This window comes from Canis lupus, chromosome 1 (assembly GCF_048164855.1).
Source record: "Canis lupus baileyi chromosome 1, mCanLup2.hap1, whole genome shotgun sequence".
NCBI classification, from domain to species: Eukaryota; Metazoa; Chordata; class Mammalia; order Carnivora; family Canidae; genus Canis; species Canis lupus.
This window is the reverse complement of record NC_132838.1, coordinates 92,905,482-92,923,573: the sequence shown is the minus strand read 5'-3', so window position 1 is coordinate 92,923,573 and position 18,092 is coordinate 92,905,482. Positions and strand designations below refer to the sequence as shown.

At 36.3% G+C, this 18,092-nt stretch overlaps 1 protein-coding gene across 39 annotated transcripts in view; it reads left to right on the top strand.

Moving 5' to 3' along the window:
• Window positions 1-18,092, top strand: part of RFX3 (regulatory factor X3) — a 288,425-nt gene that overhangs the window by 102,225 nt on the left and 168,108 nt on the right. For 2 of the 39 annotated variants that reach the window (XM_072839901.1, XM_072839917.1), the window contains exon 2: window positions 691-779. The exons of the other annotated variants lie outside the window; for them this stretch is intronic. The gene's annotated coding sequence lies outside the window, so the exon portion shown is untranslated. The remainder of the gene's footprint in view (window positions 1-690; window positions 780-18,092) is intronic. 39 annotated transcript variants of the gene reach the window in all.

The window sequence follows — 18,092 nt, the reverse complement described above, 5'->3', positions numbered from 1 at the left end:
GTTATTAATAAAAAATGTCGGGCAGCCTGGGTGGCTCAGCGGTTTAGCGCCGCCTTCAGCCCAGGTCGTGATCCTGGAGACCCAGGATCAAGTCCCACATCAGGCTCCCTGCATGGAGCCGGCTTCTCCCTCTGCCTGTGTCTCTGCCTCTCTCTCTCTCTCTCTCATGAGTGAATAAATGAAAATCTTTTATTTTATTATTATTATTTTTTTAATTAAAATCTTAAAAAAAAAGTCTATGCCGTGTCTTCCTGGGACTGCTGCGTGGGTCAAATAAAACCATGTATGCAAAAATTTTGTAAGTGGTCAAGCTTAACTAAGTATTTGATGGTGATTGTAAATGCTGACCACAATCAGCCTTCACAACCACTTTAGCTTTCTTACTTTGCCCTGAGTTACTGTTTTCAGATTCTATCATCTTCTCCGTAGGCATGAGGCTTAGTGAATGGAATGCCCCGTTAATACTCTACCCCTGCATGAGTGTTTTCCTGGCCTTGATCCATCTCCCATTGGTGAAAGCTGCTGGTCGAAAAAAGTCCAAGGAAGCAGCACACACGTCGAAAGAACTTTAATCTACTGGGTGACTGGGGATGAATGGAGACCGAAGCAGCGTAGAGGAACATGTGTCTGGGCATCCCCATGCAGAAAGCCTTGTCCTGATCATCTCTCATTGCCTTTATGTGCCATCAGGGCCCACTTCCTCATAATGTGCGGTATGAAGACAAAGTGCCTTGTATGGTCTGAGGAGAAGAGAGGGATGGTCTTAAAATGCTAAAGTTGTAAGTGAAATTTTAGGTATATTATTATACGTATAGAAAATCTACTCATCTGCAGTAGTCCCTCTCTAAACAGTAGAGTGAGTCAGGATTATTTGATATGTTGTTACCGTATTGATGCAGGCACATTCTCATTTAGCCCAGCTGAGGAGGCTTTGGTGTCATTGTCAAAAGCACAGAGCGTGTGTTACAAATAGTTGTTTTTATTAAAATATGAAATTTTGGAAATACTTAGTAAAAATATACTTGTTTTACCTTATTCTGGAACACACAAGACATATGAAATTATTTTAATTAAAAAAACTTGTCCTTTTACATTTGGAAGAAATTATAAAGTATAATTATATGAATTTGGTATTCTTTACAATTTGATAGTACAGCATCTATTTTTGTGCTTTTAGTAATATATGCAGTGTTGAAAGCCCTGAAGTTGCATAAAATAAAAATGTGAAATGTGTTCCACATTTATTTTGTTTTCTTATACCAAATGGAATTCATTCAAATGATATACTGCTGAATGCTGCCTTTTATCTATTTAAAAACAAATTTAGAAATCAATGTTTTGTTTTTTAAAAAATTGTAATATTTGAATCCATAAATTCTGGTTGAATGGAACACATTAGAAGGAATAGTAGAAGGCAGCAGGATAGCCTTAACTTCATATGTGATAGTATTAAATTTGTTGGTTGATCCAAAAATACTTCACATCATAGATAATTTTTCACTGGATCATTGTCTCTTGCTTTGAAAAGAAGTTGCCCCAGCTTTGTTTTGACACTGGCTTTCAAATAACTTCTAAGCTTTTTTTTTTTTTTTTAACACTTATGAATTGGAAGCCATCCATTTTTCTGTGCTGATATCCTATTTTAATTGATGTCACCTAATTAAAAAAAATTAAAGTCATTGTCTTGACTAATAAGCTTCAAGTAATTATAAAACAGTGCTTTCTAATATCGTCATTTTTTTTTTTTGAGTTCTTGCTCTTTATCAGGCACTGTTGTAAGCCCACAAAAGGCATTAACTTGTTTAGTCCTTAGAAATAGCATAGGAGGAACTACTTACTCTCATTTTACAGTTTATTTCTGTTTCACAGTGCAGAAGACAGTCAGTGGCAGTGAAATGACTTGCCCAGTGTCGTGGCCATCAGTTGTGATAAAGCCAGATTATTAATTTGGGCAATGTGGATCAAGAATTCAGTACTCTCGGTTGCTATATGCTCCATGTTCAAATAGAGAGAACTTACACATAAAACACAAAATGCTCACATTAGTCAGTCTCAGGCCAACAGACGTGCACATCTGTCTTTACAAAACATTTATCTGCTTTTTATTGGGTGAAAATAGGCATTTCAAGAACTCAGATATCTGTGTGATGTAGCTACTAGCAGAGACTGCTCATTTTTAAATATTTACAGTTATAAACCCTATTAAGCAAATCATATGTTCTTCCTGGAACAGTTTCCTCTGTAAATTTTGTGAGTTTACAGATTTTAGAAAGATTTCTAGGATCCTTCCAGATCTAATATTTTATGAATTTACAATCCTTCCTTTTATTCTTAAATTCTTATTTTGCTTACTTGAAAAATCTGTTGGTTGATTAAATCATTTAACTCTTTTCCTTCTCTCATATTCATAGGGGGTGGTAAGACATCTCATAAATTAGAATATGTTGTATTTTCATTCAGTTCCAAAAACTTTCTAATTTCCTTTATTTATTTTTTTTCTTGGACCCATGGGTTGTTTGGAAGTACATTATTCAGTGTCCAAGTATTTGATGATTTTCATGACATTTTTCTGTTATCGATTCTAATTTAATTCTGTTGTGATCAAATTACCTTATAAGATTTGAATTCTTTGAAATTCATTGAGACTTGTTTGGTGGTCAGAATATGGTCTGTCCTGCTAAATGTTCAGTGTGTAGTTGGGAAGGATATGTATTCTGAGATTGTTGGGTGGAATATTCCAGAGCTGGTAATTAGGTCAGGTTGGTTGATGGTGCTGAAATTTTCTGTATCCTTTCTGATCTTCTGTCTACTTGTTATATCAATTATTGAAAGATAAATGTTACAAATATCCATCTGTGATAATGCATTTTACCATTATCTCTTTTTTAGTTCAGTCAGGTTTAGCTGTATGTATTTCGAAGTTCTGATTGTAGATGCATAAACATTTGGGACTGCAGGTTCTTTTGATGGATTGGCTCTTTTATCATTATGAAATGACCTGTCTTATTCCTGGTAATATTTTCTGCTTTGAAATTTACTTCATTTGGTATTAAAATATTGCATGGTATATCTTTTTCAGTCCTCTTTTAACCTGTGACACCAGATTTAAAGTGGATTTCTTACAAATAGCATTTAGCTTGGTCTTTGTTTTTCATATGATTTGAACACCTCTCCCTTTTCATTGGTTTGCTTAAACTCTATTTTATGTGATTACTGATATGGTTAAGTTTGAATCTACCATATTGCTGTTTGTTTTCTTATCTGTCCTACCTATTCTTTGGATGTTTTCCCTCTTCTCTTTCTCTTACATTACTTAAGAATTTTATGATTCCTTCTTTTCTCCTTTATTGGCTTATTGTGATACCTCTTTGTTTTATTCTTTCAGTGGTTACTTTATAATTTACAATATGCTTCTTTAACTTATCACAGTGTACTTTTGTACAATATTATACCACTTAATGTATAGCATAAGAACAGCTAAGATCCTTAGCAGCAGTTGGGGTGATGGAATGGAGGACAATACTGGAATCATATGTAGAATATATGTGGGAACTTGGAAAAATATCTCACTTCAGATGCCTTCCTACTGGCTTGTTGTTCCTCCCATAGGGACATTGATAACATCCTTTCTTTTTCTGGATGAGTAAACTCAGGCTCAGGTTAAAGTGACTTTAGTAAATGGCAGAAACAGGCCCAACATAGCATAACAGAAGGGATACTGGTCTGTTAAGTCAGCTAGACTTAGATTCGAATTCTAGTACTATTTCTTGCTAAGTATGTGACCCTGGACAAGTTATGTAACTATTCTAATTTTTATGCCTAAAATGTGGGTAATAATCATCAATTGTTCTCTGTACTCATATAGTATTAGTTTTCCATTTCAGTTGTCAGAATTTATAAAGCACCTAGTTAAATTGCTTGGTGTGTTGTAGGATTTCAATAATACTTGCCATGTAAGGGTTATTATGGAAGTTACGGCCTGACTCCCAAGTAAGTGCTTTTAGTTTACTTTCACAGTCTTTCCACTTTATTCTGTCATTTAGACCTAGAAACATTTGTATCTATGTCGGTAATAAATAGTTAACATAGATGAGGTTACTTACTGTGAGTGAGTCTGATAATTAAACCACATAGGTTCAGAGTTTAGAGGAGATGTAGATAGTGAATAAAGCTCCATGAAGGCTAGAGGCTGAAACAGTCAGGAACATCACCCACTATCTTCCAGGCATTGACACACAGAGAGAGAGGTTGAGGGGTCAGAGAGTGTGAATGTCACAGATCTCATTGTGTTGCATTTGCAAAGAGACATTTCATATTATGGGGCTAGAATTTAGGTCAATGAGAAGTAGGGGCTGGGAGAATAGATTTGAAGGTCATCATAATATACAAGTGAACACTGAAACTGCAAACTATTATTTGAGGGACAGTGTGTGCAGAGTGGAATGCAGAAGGACAAGGATGTATCTTAGGGGAATAGTCTTTGTTAGGGAAAGATCAAAGTGGAGGCTGTCAGGAATTGAATGATTTCCTCATCTTGCCATCTTTTCCAGCATCTGATGTTACTGGCCTTTAGCAACTGAATATTTATTAAATTTGGGTGGGACTAGGTTGTGAACATAATTTATGATTTTTATTCTTAAATAGTTTGGGAACAGTTCTTGAACCCATTAAAATCCTACCTAATGTAATATGCTCTTTTGGGAAGACAGCAATTGTATCTTTGAGTTTTCCGAACTGGCATGTGTATGAATACTGAAGAAGTCCCTGCTGTTTGTAAATTTCTCACTGATATTGCAGGACCATGATTTTACTCTTAGGAGTGTCATTTTATAACAGTTGCAGATTTCAAATTTGAAACTCAAATTTGTTTCCATTCATTTGGAAATATGGAAAACAAATAAAAACCTGTAAGCATAGGGACTATGGCAAGAACATATGTTTTATAGTCAGATGGAATTCCTTGTGGATCCTAGTGTTGTCTTTTATGAGTGGTGGAACTTTTGGATAATAGTTGGGTCTCTATGGGCCTCAGGGTCCCATTTGTATGAAGTAGAGAACAACACATATTTTGCAAGGTGGTTGAGAATGAAAGTATTAAATTTAGTTGTAAGCATTCAATAAATGGTCACTTTAAAAAATGGGATGTAAGTAGCTGAAGATTTAACTCAATCTTGATTTATTGGGAGACTCTTGAGTACCAAACACCAGCCTTGGGCAGCCTGGGTGGCTCAGCGGTTTAGCACCGCCTTTGGCCCAGGGTGTGATCCTGGGGACTCAGGATCGAGTCCCATGTTGGGCTCCCTGCATGGAGCCTGCTTCTCTCTTTGCCTGTGTCTCTGCACCTCTCTCTCTCTCTCTCTCTTTCTCTCATGAATAAATAAGTAAAATCTTAAGCAAAACAAAACATCTGCCTTACCGTGCTTCATTTTCTCTAGGTAGAGGATGTATGTTTTTTCTGTTTCCTAATTTATTACTTAGTATTCATCCTCCCACACTGAGATACTTTGCAAAAAAGCATAAAAGATTTTTCACTTGCAGCCTTACCCACAGTTAAGAGAACTGCCATACAGTACTGCAGAACTTAGCTTATATTTGTTCTAACTATCTTGACTCTGAAGGTGTTATAGCAGTGAACTGTTAGGTTAAATCCATATTCAGGAAGCATGGATGACAGACAAGCATTCCTTGTCTTCAAAGCAAAAAGAAAAGGAAGCAGGGATGAGTTCTTCAAAGAAATTGTGTCCAGAATCTACGGTACTTTTAAATGATTTTCTCTATTGAGGGTTTTTTTCTTTTTCTCAAGTTACATCTATACATGAAAAAGAGTATATTCTAAATACTGAAGGGCTTCCTTTTTTCTTTTAATCAAGAGTTCACTCCTGAGCAACTCAAATCATAAACTAGAATAGGATATCCCTGAAATATAAATTTAACTCCCGTGTAAAAAATAATTTGATTATCTATTCTTGGAAAGGAACATTAATCACTTAAATTAATCACTTAAATTCTGCTTGGTGCGTGCTATGTTACGCTTTAACAAATATTTTAATAATATCCTAAGAAGATAGAGATGTTTCATTTTGGGCAAGTTCTTTTTAAGAGAAAAGGTAACTAAGAAAAAATTTAAATGTTGCTATAAAGTAACACATTTTGTAGAAATTAATGTATTTTATATATTTCCTAAGGAAAGGGTGTTTTGGGTCTTAAGGCTTTCCCTGTTAAACTGAGATAAATTTTCAGATACGTAAAGCCTGTGCTTTAAGAACCAACATAAGACATGACTTTTTTAGATTTATCAATATAAAACACAATAGAATTTTATTTTTTTAAATTTGCCCTATTCTCTTTCTATATTGGTTTTTATTCAACACACATTACATAATAAACACGGATTTTCAGCATTGGTGGTAGCCTTATTAATATCCAATTTGAAAGAAAAATGAATTTTACAGTAGAATTGCCAGCAGCAATAATTTAATAAGTGAGAAATTTGTACTTTTTTTCCCCTTGGAAGTTCAGATAGTCATAAATTTCCCTCTCTTTCTAAAAATAATTTTGTAATGGGGTTGGCATGCCTAAAAAAAATGGATGGCCTCTTGTGTTTTGGAAATAGTCCATAGCTTTTGTTGTAATTGCATTGCATCTCCAGCAGCCACCTCAGGGACTCACCAGTTTCACTGACTTACGTGGCTTTGGAGCAACAGCTGTTGAACCTTAGAAATGCCAGTGTCACCCTTTGCACCTTTCTTTTATAACTTTTTACTCAATATATTTACTTTAGGAAAATAATTATATTTTCATTTGGAGCCCTCTTAAGAAGAAAAGACAACGAAATGAATTAATAAATCCATCCTTATTGTTTGCTTATTTTTTTTAAAGATTTTTATTTATTCGAGAGAGAGAGAGAGAGAAGCAGGCCCCATGCAGGGAGCCCGACACGGGACTTGATCCTGGGTCTCCAGGATCATGATCACACCCCGGGCTGAAGGCGGCACTTCATATGCGCCACTGGGGCTGCCCAAGTTGTTTGCTTCTTTTGCCTTTCTGCTGCTTATAACTATTTGCGTACTTAAAGTAGCATTACCCTGAGGTTATATTAAGAGCAAGATTCTGTAATTCATAGTGTCCCTGGTGAAATGGGATGGTAAGTGCCTCATTATGGAGATTCAAACAGATAGGTCATGGCCCAATCAGTGACTTAAGGTTGTTACCTTGAAGGACGTGGCCAATCTTAGAGTTTCTGAGTCTAAATTGCTCTGAACATAGCCACACAAAGTAAAGTAATATAACATGACTAGTGATTACCTTTAGTGGTCTTCTACTTAGTTGGGAGGTACAAGCCAGGATTATTCAGCACTGGTGATCTGATTTCACAATATGCTTTATTTCGATACACCAAATACTTCAGCCAAAGGGCTTACCTGTAAGTATTGGAGATAGTAGAGTTGTTCATCTTTGGTGTCTGTAATGAAATGCTGTAACTAAGGTCAAGCCTGTGGTTAATGTCAAAATTAGTTGCTTAGATGCACAAAAATCATCTCAAAAAAAAAAAAAAGATTGGTACAATTAAACTACATTGCTGACTCCGCTTATAGGCTGAGAGCAGTTTGGAGGGGCTGTCCTGTGGCTATAATTTAACTGCATCTCCTTAGGTCTTTAACTTTTAGGAAGGTGGCACAAAGTGAGAAAGAGGCAAGAGGCCAGGGAGAGAAGACCGAGAGAAAGGGATGGAGAGAGTGGGAAAAAGGCTAGGGAAGAATGATGTATTAGCCTATATTTAAGAAAATTCTCCTGTCGTCTTAGTTGAAGAGAATATATCCTTCCATATTGAGTAAGGAGTCCTGCAAGGAAAAGGAACAGAGTTCTCATATGTAAATAACTTTTCAGTCACATTAAGAAAACACCATCCTTGTAAATCTGGTTTGTGTGAAAAATGACTCCATGGAACCTTGAGAAGTAATCAGCTCATATTTGTATATGGTTTTGAATATAATATGTAAATGTTAGCTTCCTATTTTGGTACAACAAGAAAATCATTTCTGTTACCTTCATAGGAAAGGTTACAGAGAAGATACAATTTTTGAATAGATTATATTGGGAGTTTGTTTGCTTCTACCTTGCTTTAATATCCTTCAATATTACAGGGATACTACTTCTATGTAAATGAGCTGAGGACAACTTGTGAGTTAATAAAAATCAACAGTGTGCATCAGATGAGTAAAGAAGTCAAGCAATATGGTTGGATTCGGGAGTTACATTCGTACAAAACAGTTTTAAAATCTTTTTAAAAGAAAGTGTGAATGTAATACAGAAAGAGGTAATTGCAAAACATTTTAACATGGATAAATAGTACAAGTTGTAGAAAGCTTGTAAACCTGCCATCTAAAACTGATTACCCTCATGAGCATTTTATGCTGTTTGACAGTGAAAAGTGCACCTTATAAAAGCTGTTACACAAACCATTACATTTAAAAGGTTTCTGTCTCACACCCCAAAATTACACTTATTTGCTGCAAGTGAAAATTAAGAATTTGTTCCCTGTTTATTTTAGTGGCAATTACTGCAGTGGTGAATTTTCCTTTTACCCCTTCTTCTTGGCAAACTAGAAATTAGTCTTTTTGGTTTATTTCAGTGTAAACACAGTGAGTTTGTGTACTATACACTATATACAGAGATGATGTAATAATAAAACTGTGAACCTGAAACACTGAGACACTCTATATAGTAATAAAATACTGAACCTCTGTCACCGTAATGCTCCATGTAGCTGAGAAAAAAAAAAAAAAAAAAACCTCAACAAAACAATATTACAACATGATCCAGAATTTCTACAGATTATAAAATCTGGTGAACCATTTTAGTTGATGTCTCCATACACAACATACAAAGTTTGACTTACTAGAAATCTTGTTAAACACCCAAAAACAGTGCCTTATTCATTTATGTGAGAAAGAAACTTGGAAACGTCTAAGAGACCCTCTTATTCTAGGATTTCATTCTCCCTGTTATGAGCATTTCTCTCATTGTATAATAAGCACTTTGAGGTTCTGGCAGGCCTTGCTACTTCTTTTTGAGTGCCTTCCTTTTTTCTTCTCTTATAAACCATACTCTGTTAGAAAGAGCTCTTGACTGGGAATCAGGAGTTCTGAGTTCTAATGCCAGCTCTGATACTAACAAATCCATTTGGTTTGTTGGTCTCAGGTTTCCTGTTGAAATGGAGGCCTTGAACTAGATGCTCTCTGGATATTAAGTTTAAAGTGCTGTGAGACTGGGAGGGGAGGCCAATTATCTGAAAACCCGTCACACTTTACCTCCCCCCACCCCCTAATGTACTGAATGATCAATTTACTGAATGCATAATTCTCCTAAAGGCAGTTTGCTACAGCATAAACTGAATGGCAGTTTTGTTGTATTTACCAAAACTCTAATTTATCAGTTTGCCTAAAAACCAATTTTCCAAATTATCCACTGCCCAAAATATGTTTGTGTTAACTATATGTAAAGTTTATCACAAATCTCACTGCATAGAATAGTTGCAAAAGCTTTTGAAATTTTTGGTGGGAAGCATTAATTAGTTTTAATTTGGTTTTAATTTTTCTATAGCAATTTCACTGCAGACACTTGGCAACAGGAATATTTATCAGTCCAATTCAGCTGCGTGCCAAATTTATCATTGATATTTCATATACCGAATGCCTTTCAGTTGCTTAAAACGGAAGCAACATATTTATCTAGTTACACTGGTTAGCAAATTTGTGAATTGAGAGGAGTACAGAATGCATTTAATGTATGAAAAATGTGTTGTAAAAATAAACCTTCCCTATTATCATTTGTGAACTCCATGGCACTCAAGGCGTGCACAGCCCTTTGATTTAAAATAAATTATTCTCAAAAGCTACTGGACTAGAAAATAGTAAAATTCCAGAATAAGTTTTAGGTAGGCTGTAGCACTAGCTTGGAGCAAAATTTCAGACAAATTGAGACCTTGGCTTCATCAATATGAGCATCAAAGAAGTCTTCGAAAGGCCCTTTAAAACTACAGATTATGTCAACATCATAAATAGTTAAAAGATACAAGTTTTTTTTTTAAAGATTTTTTTTAAAACTTATTTTTATTTATTTATTTATTTTTAGATTTTATTTTTTTATTCATGAGAGACACAGAGAGAGTCAGAGACATAGGCAGAGGGAGAAGCAGGCTCCAGGAGGGAAGCCCAATGTAGGACTCGATCTCAGGACCCCAGGATCATAACCTGAGCCAAAGGCAGATGCTCAACCAAGGAGCCACCCAGGTGCCCCAAAAGATACAAGTTTTGAGTGAGTTGGCCAATTTCCCAAGTCGATCATTTGGTGAAACAATTCCTAGCAAGTTGATTTTTGGCAAAAATAGACCCAGTGTTATCATACTACCATCACTGTCTCTGCCAAGGTTAGAGGACAGTGAAGCTATAATGAAAGAATTCTACTGTCTTGAATATTTTCTCTCAGCCACATCCTATAGCCAAAGTTGGAACCATTTGGAAGGTGATCTGCCTCTGTGTGTATTTCCATTGGGTGTGACGTACTTACTATGTATGCCACCTAGCTTTTGATACTAATTACCTATGTGTGTGTTTCACATGGCTGCTGCAATATAGACATCCAAGATTTTGAAGAAGTAGAATTAAAAGGTCTGTGTGGAAATTGGGAAATTTTTACTTTGCTCTGCCCTTCTGATCACTGTAGCAAAATGTGTCCCATGTGAATGTTTGACTGAAGCAACGAATGGATCAAATCATTTGGCCTATGTCAAGGTGGTCGTGTTCTCAAGCAGGGGATAGATAGACATGATTGTTCTACCAGAGGCCTGTTCTAGGGTGTTGCTTTGGTGCATAGTTTCCCTGAGCACTGCCTTTTGGTCAGTAATCTTTAAAGTTCTGTCTGCTTCCCAGTTACTGTCCCAAATTGCGGTGCAATGCCATGAGGTAGGAGAGTTACATTATTTTCCTGGCTTTACTGAAGGCAGTTTGTGACTAGATATAAAAGTCAGGGAGCAACAGCTCCTGGTACCTGTGCCAAAGACCCCTTGGTTTCACCAAAATCAATTTTTTTGTTGAATTAACTAGTTAAGACTGTCCTTTCTTTTGGCATCTGAGAAGCTGCATCCAGTCATTCCTGTTCCTTTGGAAGTGGAGTTGATGATGGGCACCAGACAGCTCAACTCCCAAGTTTTTAGAAAGAAAAGATACACTTTTTTTTTTAATAACACTTTTTAACCCATGATTTAAATTCCAAAAAGCCCATGTATATTGATACCTCGGTAGAGGTTGTCTAGAACCTTATATGATTCAGCATTTTTATTAGTCTTCGCTGTGATGGACAGAATAGAAGAGACAGCCATGTTTTCAGGTACTCTCTATTGCTGGAAATGGAATTAAGATGATTTTACAGCTGAACATAACATGGAAAATCTGTAACCGGGTTGAAAATTTGCATCATGTCCAGTTCCTTATAATGTAGAAGTTTTAAAATGTAGTCAAGACTGCTACCTTAGACAGGATGGCATAATCGCTCGTCTGTAAAACCTTTAAATTATCACATTATAAGCCTATTACAGCATATGGCTGGGTTAAAACAAGGAAAGAAAAAAATCTGAATTTTTGCTTCTGGAGCCTAATAGATGGTATAATATCTTCACGCCCTCACTCTGCCCATTGGTAATGGTGTGACCTTGGGGCTTAGAGTTATTTAAGCTTTGAGCCTAAGTTTTCTCATCAATAAAAACGAGATGATAGTAGTACCTACATCATAGGATTTCTGGACAGATGAAGTAATGCATGCAGAATCTTCACATAAATGTGTTCGCTACTTTGTAGCTAAAGGCTGCTTGAAATACCTTTTTTTTCTGTGAAAAGTTTCAATGATTGTTAAGAGACCATAGAAGAATGTCAGTTGAATGTTGCCAAGCTCAAATAAATTTCAAGTGGTTAATTAATGATGAAGTTAGAACAATTACTATTAGGCTAATTACTTATTCTTAGCATTTCAGCTATGAAAATTAAAGATCTCTGAGTGCCTCTGTCTCATAAAAACAAAGGAAGCATACCAGGCCACCTTTTCTAAGATGACATGATGAGAGCATTGGATCTGAATCCACAATGTAGTGAATCAGGTGTACTTATTAAAACAAAGTAAATGATGTGTCAGGAGGTTCAGAGCAATAGCTGAAGACTTAATTTGCTCATTTGAGTTTATTTAATCCTTGTTTCATTTTTTAAGAAATTATACAAAATCTGTTGAGGCTTACAAATCTTGGAATATGGGAGTTGTTGCAAAATTCTGCCGTAATGAAAATTGAAAGCAAAGTCACACTGGAACATTAAGAGAAAACGTTCTTAATGAATAACTTGATTGGAAATGGTTCTAATAGAAAATTGTGTTTATACAGAATTTGAAATATGAAATGATTCTGATACTATATACTCTTAATAGTAATGTGTCATCAGGGTCTTAAACTCATCCCCCACTCTTTTACAATTATCTATTTATTTATTTAATTTTGAGAGAGAGAGAGAGAGAGAGAGAGAGAGAGAAAGAGCAGGGGAGAAGGGACAGAAGAAGAGAGGGAGCTGGGTGTGGGGCTCAGTCTCACAACCCTGAGATCATGACCTGAGCCAAAACCAAGAGTTGGGGACACTTAACCCACTGAGCCACCCAGACACCCCAGACAAATTCCCTTTCTTATTCTTCTGTTCATTCAACAAATTGAGATCTCAGTGTTAGGCACTGTTGCCTGTTAGGTGAAAAAGAGGCAGAGTGTATGTGCCCATCGTGTTTATCATAATCTGGCTGGGGAGACAGTTATCCTAATATGATACTTGCAATGCCCTGAATGAAAATAAGGTGCTATAGGAGCACCCAGAATGACGCCAGCCCCAGACTTGCTAAGAAGAAGGGAGCAGAGTGGTGCTGGTTTGGAAGACTGTCTGTAGGATGTGGAATTTGTCCTGAGATCCCAAAGAAGAAGGGAAGATGAGAGAAGGTGGGGAGGAACCACTGCTTCAGAGGGAGTTCCTTGTTCACAAGCCCTAGGTGTGGGGCACCGAGAGTGGTTCCACATGTGTGGATTGCACGTCTTGGGAAAATGGCAGGCAAGAGCTCTGTGCTAACAAGCCTTAGAAGCCCTGTGGGGGGTTGGCAGTTTATCTTGAGCGCCCTGGGGACCTATTGCCAGGAGTGGCCTGAACTCTGGAGAGCTGATCTCTGAATAGATTTTAGAGAGAGATGAGGAAGCAGCATCATTGGGCTAGTTAGGTTTGGGAGATGAAGGGAAACACATGGTGATGAAGAAAATGATTGGGATTGGTCCATCACTATTAGTGTATTTTCAGACAGGAAAGAGTTCCCTTACCTTTTTTTAGCCCTGTGGGAAGACCATCCAAGTGCAAGACGAGGAGGGAGGATGGAAAGGAACTTGTTATGTGAAATTCCAGGCTTACATAAAATACTACATAATGACAATTCTTTTAAACGTAAAGAACTTACAGTTGATTTTAAGCATATTAATAGCTCCAGTTAGGGGTATTAACCATACATTTATGAGGTAGCCTAAGATAATAGCCCACTATAGAAGAAACTTGTTTTGGGAGCCAAGAAACTGCTTTAGACTGAGTCGGAAGGAGAGCCATTTTGGGGTGCATCGCCAATTCCCATAAAATGAGCTCCAAAGGGACATTATCTCTATTTCACTGTACTTATTTCAAATATTACTGATATTTAGAAATAATTTTTCTGTTTTTCAGTGTACAGAGTTGGCTGGAGTCTCCATGCTATATGTTTCATTCTTGATCCAAGCCTTTATTCCATGTGTATATACATGCATCTTATAATGAAAATCGATGTAAAAATTTCATTTGATTAATAGCATGTTTTACAGTGTTTCCAGAATTTGTGTGTGAATATATAGATTTTTTTTCCAAGTCCACCCACACCCGTTCACAACATTTGCCAAAAAATGGCAGTAATGAAAGTTCAATTCTTTAAGATATTGTACATTTAGAGTGGGGTATATTATTGCCATTATTAACAATGTTATTACACAGTATTATTTTCCCCTTTTAGATGTGTTGATCTCTCTGAGCCTGTCATTAGGATAGTTAGAAACTGCAAAAGGCTCTATTCTCCACTTTTATAAAAAGAAAATGAGAGAAAAAAAATAGAAAAATTTCTTGTGTAGGCAAGAAAATCCAAGAAGAAAGTTGTCATTGGAGCCTTCTCTGGTGTGAAGAAAATTAAGTATTCCTTTTCTTGCCTTCACCCCTGTAAAATCCAAAGGTAATCCTCCTATTTCGGGGTGACACTACCTGCTTGTTTTCTTTAATGGCTCTTTAAATACTACTGCTTTTTAGACTAATCTTTACCTTCTCTGTTCTCATATCCTCTAAAGTGAGACCATTGGGACCCTTGGTGGCAAGGCTTTTCTTGTTTATTAGTCCTGTATTGGAGCATCTGATGGCTCAGTGTGGTTGGGTGTCTGCCTTTGGTTCAGGTCTTGGGATCGAGTCCCACATCGGGCTTCCTGCAGGAAGCCTGCTTCTTTTCCTGTCTGTGTCTCTGCCTTTCTCTCTCTGTCTCTCTCATGAATAAGTAAATAAAATCTATAAAAAAAAATAACATAAGGTAGGAGGGGTACTTTTATACATGTGGATGAATCTACACCAGTGAATGTAGGGAAAGAAGGAGAACACTCATGTGTGTAAAGTTTAGGGTATGGAGGAAGAAGGTACAGATGACATGAAGGCTAATTCCAAAAGGGAATATTTTTTTGTTTGGTGGGACTAAACATCTGGATTCCCCACTTGTACCCTCTTTGCAACTGGGAGATCTTTAGAAGAAGCACCATTGTTCATCTCAGTTTGTATGCAAGGGAGCAGGATTAAAAGTTATTTCTGGATTCTGGATTGGACAGTAGGTACGGGGTAGGGTCATAAGGAAGGGATCATATTTGACATTGACATCCGGGAGTGTGCGTTGCTAGATTTCCTTTTTTGAGCAGAAAATGACAAATGTCATGGAATTAGCAATGAATGGGTCTGTAGATAAAATCTCCAGATGCATTTTTTGAGTAGGCTCTTCCAAGAGAAGCACTCAAGAAGTTGTTTTTTAGAGCTGCTTTGGAGATTTGAGCCACTTTAGTGGGAAGGGAGACCAAGCTCTTACCCTGCCACTTAATAACAGATCAAAATCTACCTTTGTAGCTGTCTTTGAGCTTGTAAGGTCTGTTTTAGGTTACAGAATCTAAGACGGACCTTTTGGGAATGGCTTCAGGCTAAACGGGTGTCTGGAGCCTGTGTTGCTTTTGACCAGCAAATCCAAGGTTAGCTTGAGACCACTCAAAGTTTATGGTCATTGGTTTTGGAAAGCCCATATTTCAAGAGTTGAAAGTTCCACTGACGTTATTCTGTCTCTTTAAGCATTTTTCCAAAGCATGCATTTATGTATCCGTGAAGAAGATTGTATTGTGGGCTGCATATTATTTGGCAACCTGCCTTCTCTACTTACGTTATTATGATTATCTTTCTGTGTTGGCTTTTATAGATCTGTACAGTATTCCACTAGAGGGATACAGAATAGAACAATTTATAAGTTCCCCAGTGGGCAGCCTGGGTGGCTCAGCGGTTTGGTGCCGCCTTTGGCCCAGGGCGTGATCCTGTTCTCCTGGTATCGGGTCCCACATGGGGCTCCCTATGTAGAGCCTGCTTCTCTCTGCCTGTGTCTCTGCCTCTCTCTCTGTGTCTCTTATGAATAAATAAATTAAATATTTTTTTTAAAAAGTTCCCCAGTGATGGATATTTTGGTTGCTTATTATTGGCTTTTATATACCATACTTGAGTGAGTTTTCTTGTGTTTATATATAATGTTATATATACATACACATTCATTTAATTGGTCCCTTGTTTGCTTTCTACGACATGTTCTTGAATGCAAATGAGTCTGCATTTTATAACTTCTTTCATCTATAAAATATTATGTGACTACAGGGTTAGTGTAGGTCTCTTTTAATCCATGGTTTGTGTTTTTGTATCATAAAAGTTATAGGTTTGATGGCTTCATAGAATTATATTGATTACATACCAGGTATAGTACATTTTTGCAATTTATGTCATATTTGTATCTCTTCAAATTTAGAATTCTTTCTCAGTGCCCAAAGTCCTCATAGACTACTTTATCTCTTTTAAAGTTGATTTTGCTAAAATAGCTTCAATGCGGCTGCTATCCCTGTAGCCACCTAGGGTCCAATGACAGCTTGCCGTTATTGGAGTCACACAGACCTGGACTTGAATCCTGACTTCATCTCTTAATAGCTCTGTGACCCTGGTCAAATTAATTTCTGAATGTTACTTTCCTCTGCTATAAAATGGGAATGTCTACTTGATGAGTGAAATTAAGGTTAAATGTGTGCAAAGCATCTATCACATAGTAAGTGCTCAGCAGAGGTAGCTATTCTTATTAATGTCCCTAATAATGAAGATGATAGATTCATAATCAAGGGCTTGTTGCTCATCATCTTTCATTGCTGAGTGTTAATATCATTAAATGCTCCATCCAGTAGGTTCCGGTCACTCTCAGGATTGGATGGACTAGTAGGGAGAGACCTTTATAGCTTTGTCTCATACATTTTGATGAGAATTTTTCTGTATGTTACATCATTGTGCTCTCAGACTCTCCCTCCAGTAGGAGAGAGTGTAGGACACTTAGATGTTTTTGTTTCTTTGGTTTCCTTTTCCTTTTTTTTTCATCTGGTACCACCATTTTTTTTAGCATTTGTCAGGTAGCTAAGACCTGACTTGCCTATTCATGAACGTGAGTAGGAGAAAATGCTGAACAGCACCAGCAGTAAACTTGGTTCTCTTTTCCCCAAAATGACCTCTGGGCCTGATGACAGCTCTTCTTGATAACTAGAAACAAATAACAAATAATAAAATAGTTCTTATGTTATTTCAGTAGTTTGGCTTTTCTAATATGGTAGTAGATGGTTTTATTTATTTTTTTAAGTAATTGATCCTTCAAGATAAAAGCTGTTAAAGTAATTTAATTTGAATTTTCTTCTCCAAGGAAACAGTTTTTCATACTCTGAGCCAAGGGAAGAATTAGTTAAGCAAAAACCTTTGTTTGAAAAGTGAAAAAAGTTACCCAGGCAACCTGTATATGTTACCAGTGTGCTGATTAATCATCACCAACATTAATCACTGTCATCAGTTATCACGGGAAGATGACTGCCTAACAGTCTACACTATTATCATTCCATCATTGTCTACAGATCAATTTAGTACAAAAGATTAATTGTACACAGTCATGAGGTTTACAACATTAAACCTAAATAAATAGGCAGAGCTTTTATAATACAGAAAATCAGGAAATTTCTTTTTACATCCCTTCAGTTACTTGCTTTATTGATTTCCTGAAGCCCTGTGTCGTATAATGAATAAACTTTCAGAAGTGTATTTAAAAAAAAAAAGGCTGACTATAGTCTGTAGCTTAACTAGTTTCTTTCATTTGTACAAGGTGAAGTGGGAGAAAAGACAAGTCATAGTGTTTTACGTTTGTACTCAGTTCATCAATATGTTTTTGTCAAAGTTTCAAAGCATTAAATTTATCACATGATTATTTACCTCTATATATAAACTTTCTAGTATGGCCTGTTGTTTTACGTTATATTGTCTTCTGTGAAAGTTTCTTGATATCCTTAGTTTTTTTTTTTATTAATTGAAATCGTTCTAATATTTTTCAACATCTATTCCAGAATAGTCCAAAAATGTGCATATTTCCTACTCATTTTATGTTCAGGAAAATATATAATGGCAATTTGCTCCCCCAAAAAACACAGCTTGTTTTAGTTTTCTAATTTTAATAGAAATTTTAATTGCTCTGGGCATTATGTATAATAACATTTATTTTCTAACACTTAGTAGAAATTTTATGCCACAAAGCATCAGTTATGATTTGGGATTTTTCCGTATAAAAGTACACAGATGTTAAACTTCTGTATTTTAAAAATAGTAATTCAAATTCTGACAAATTTTTTTTCTCTAAATAGCATTCCCATACTCTTA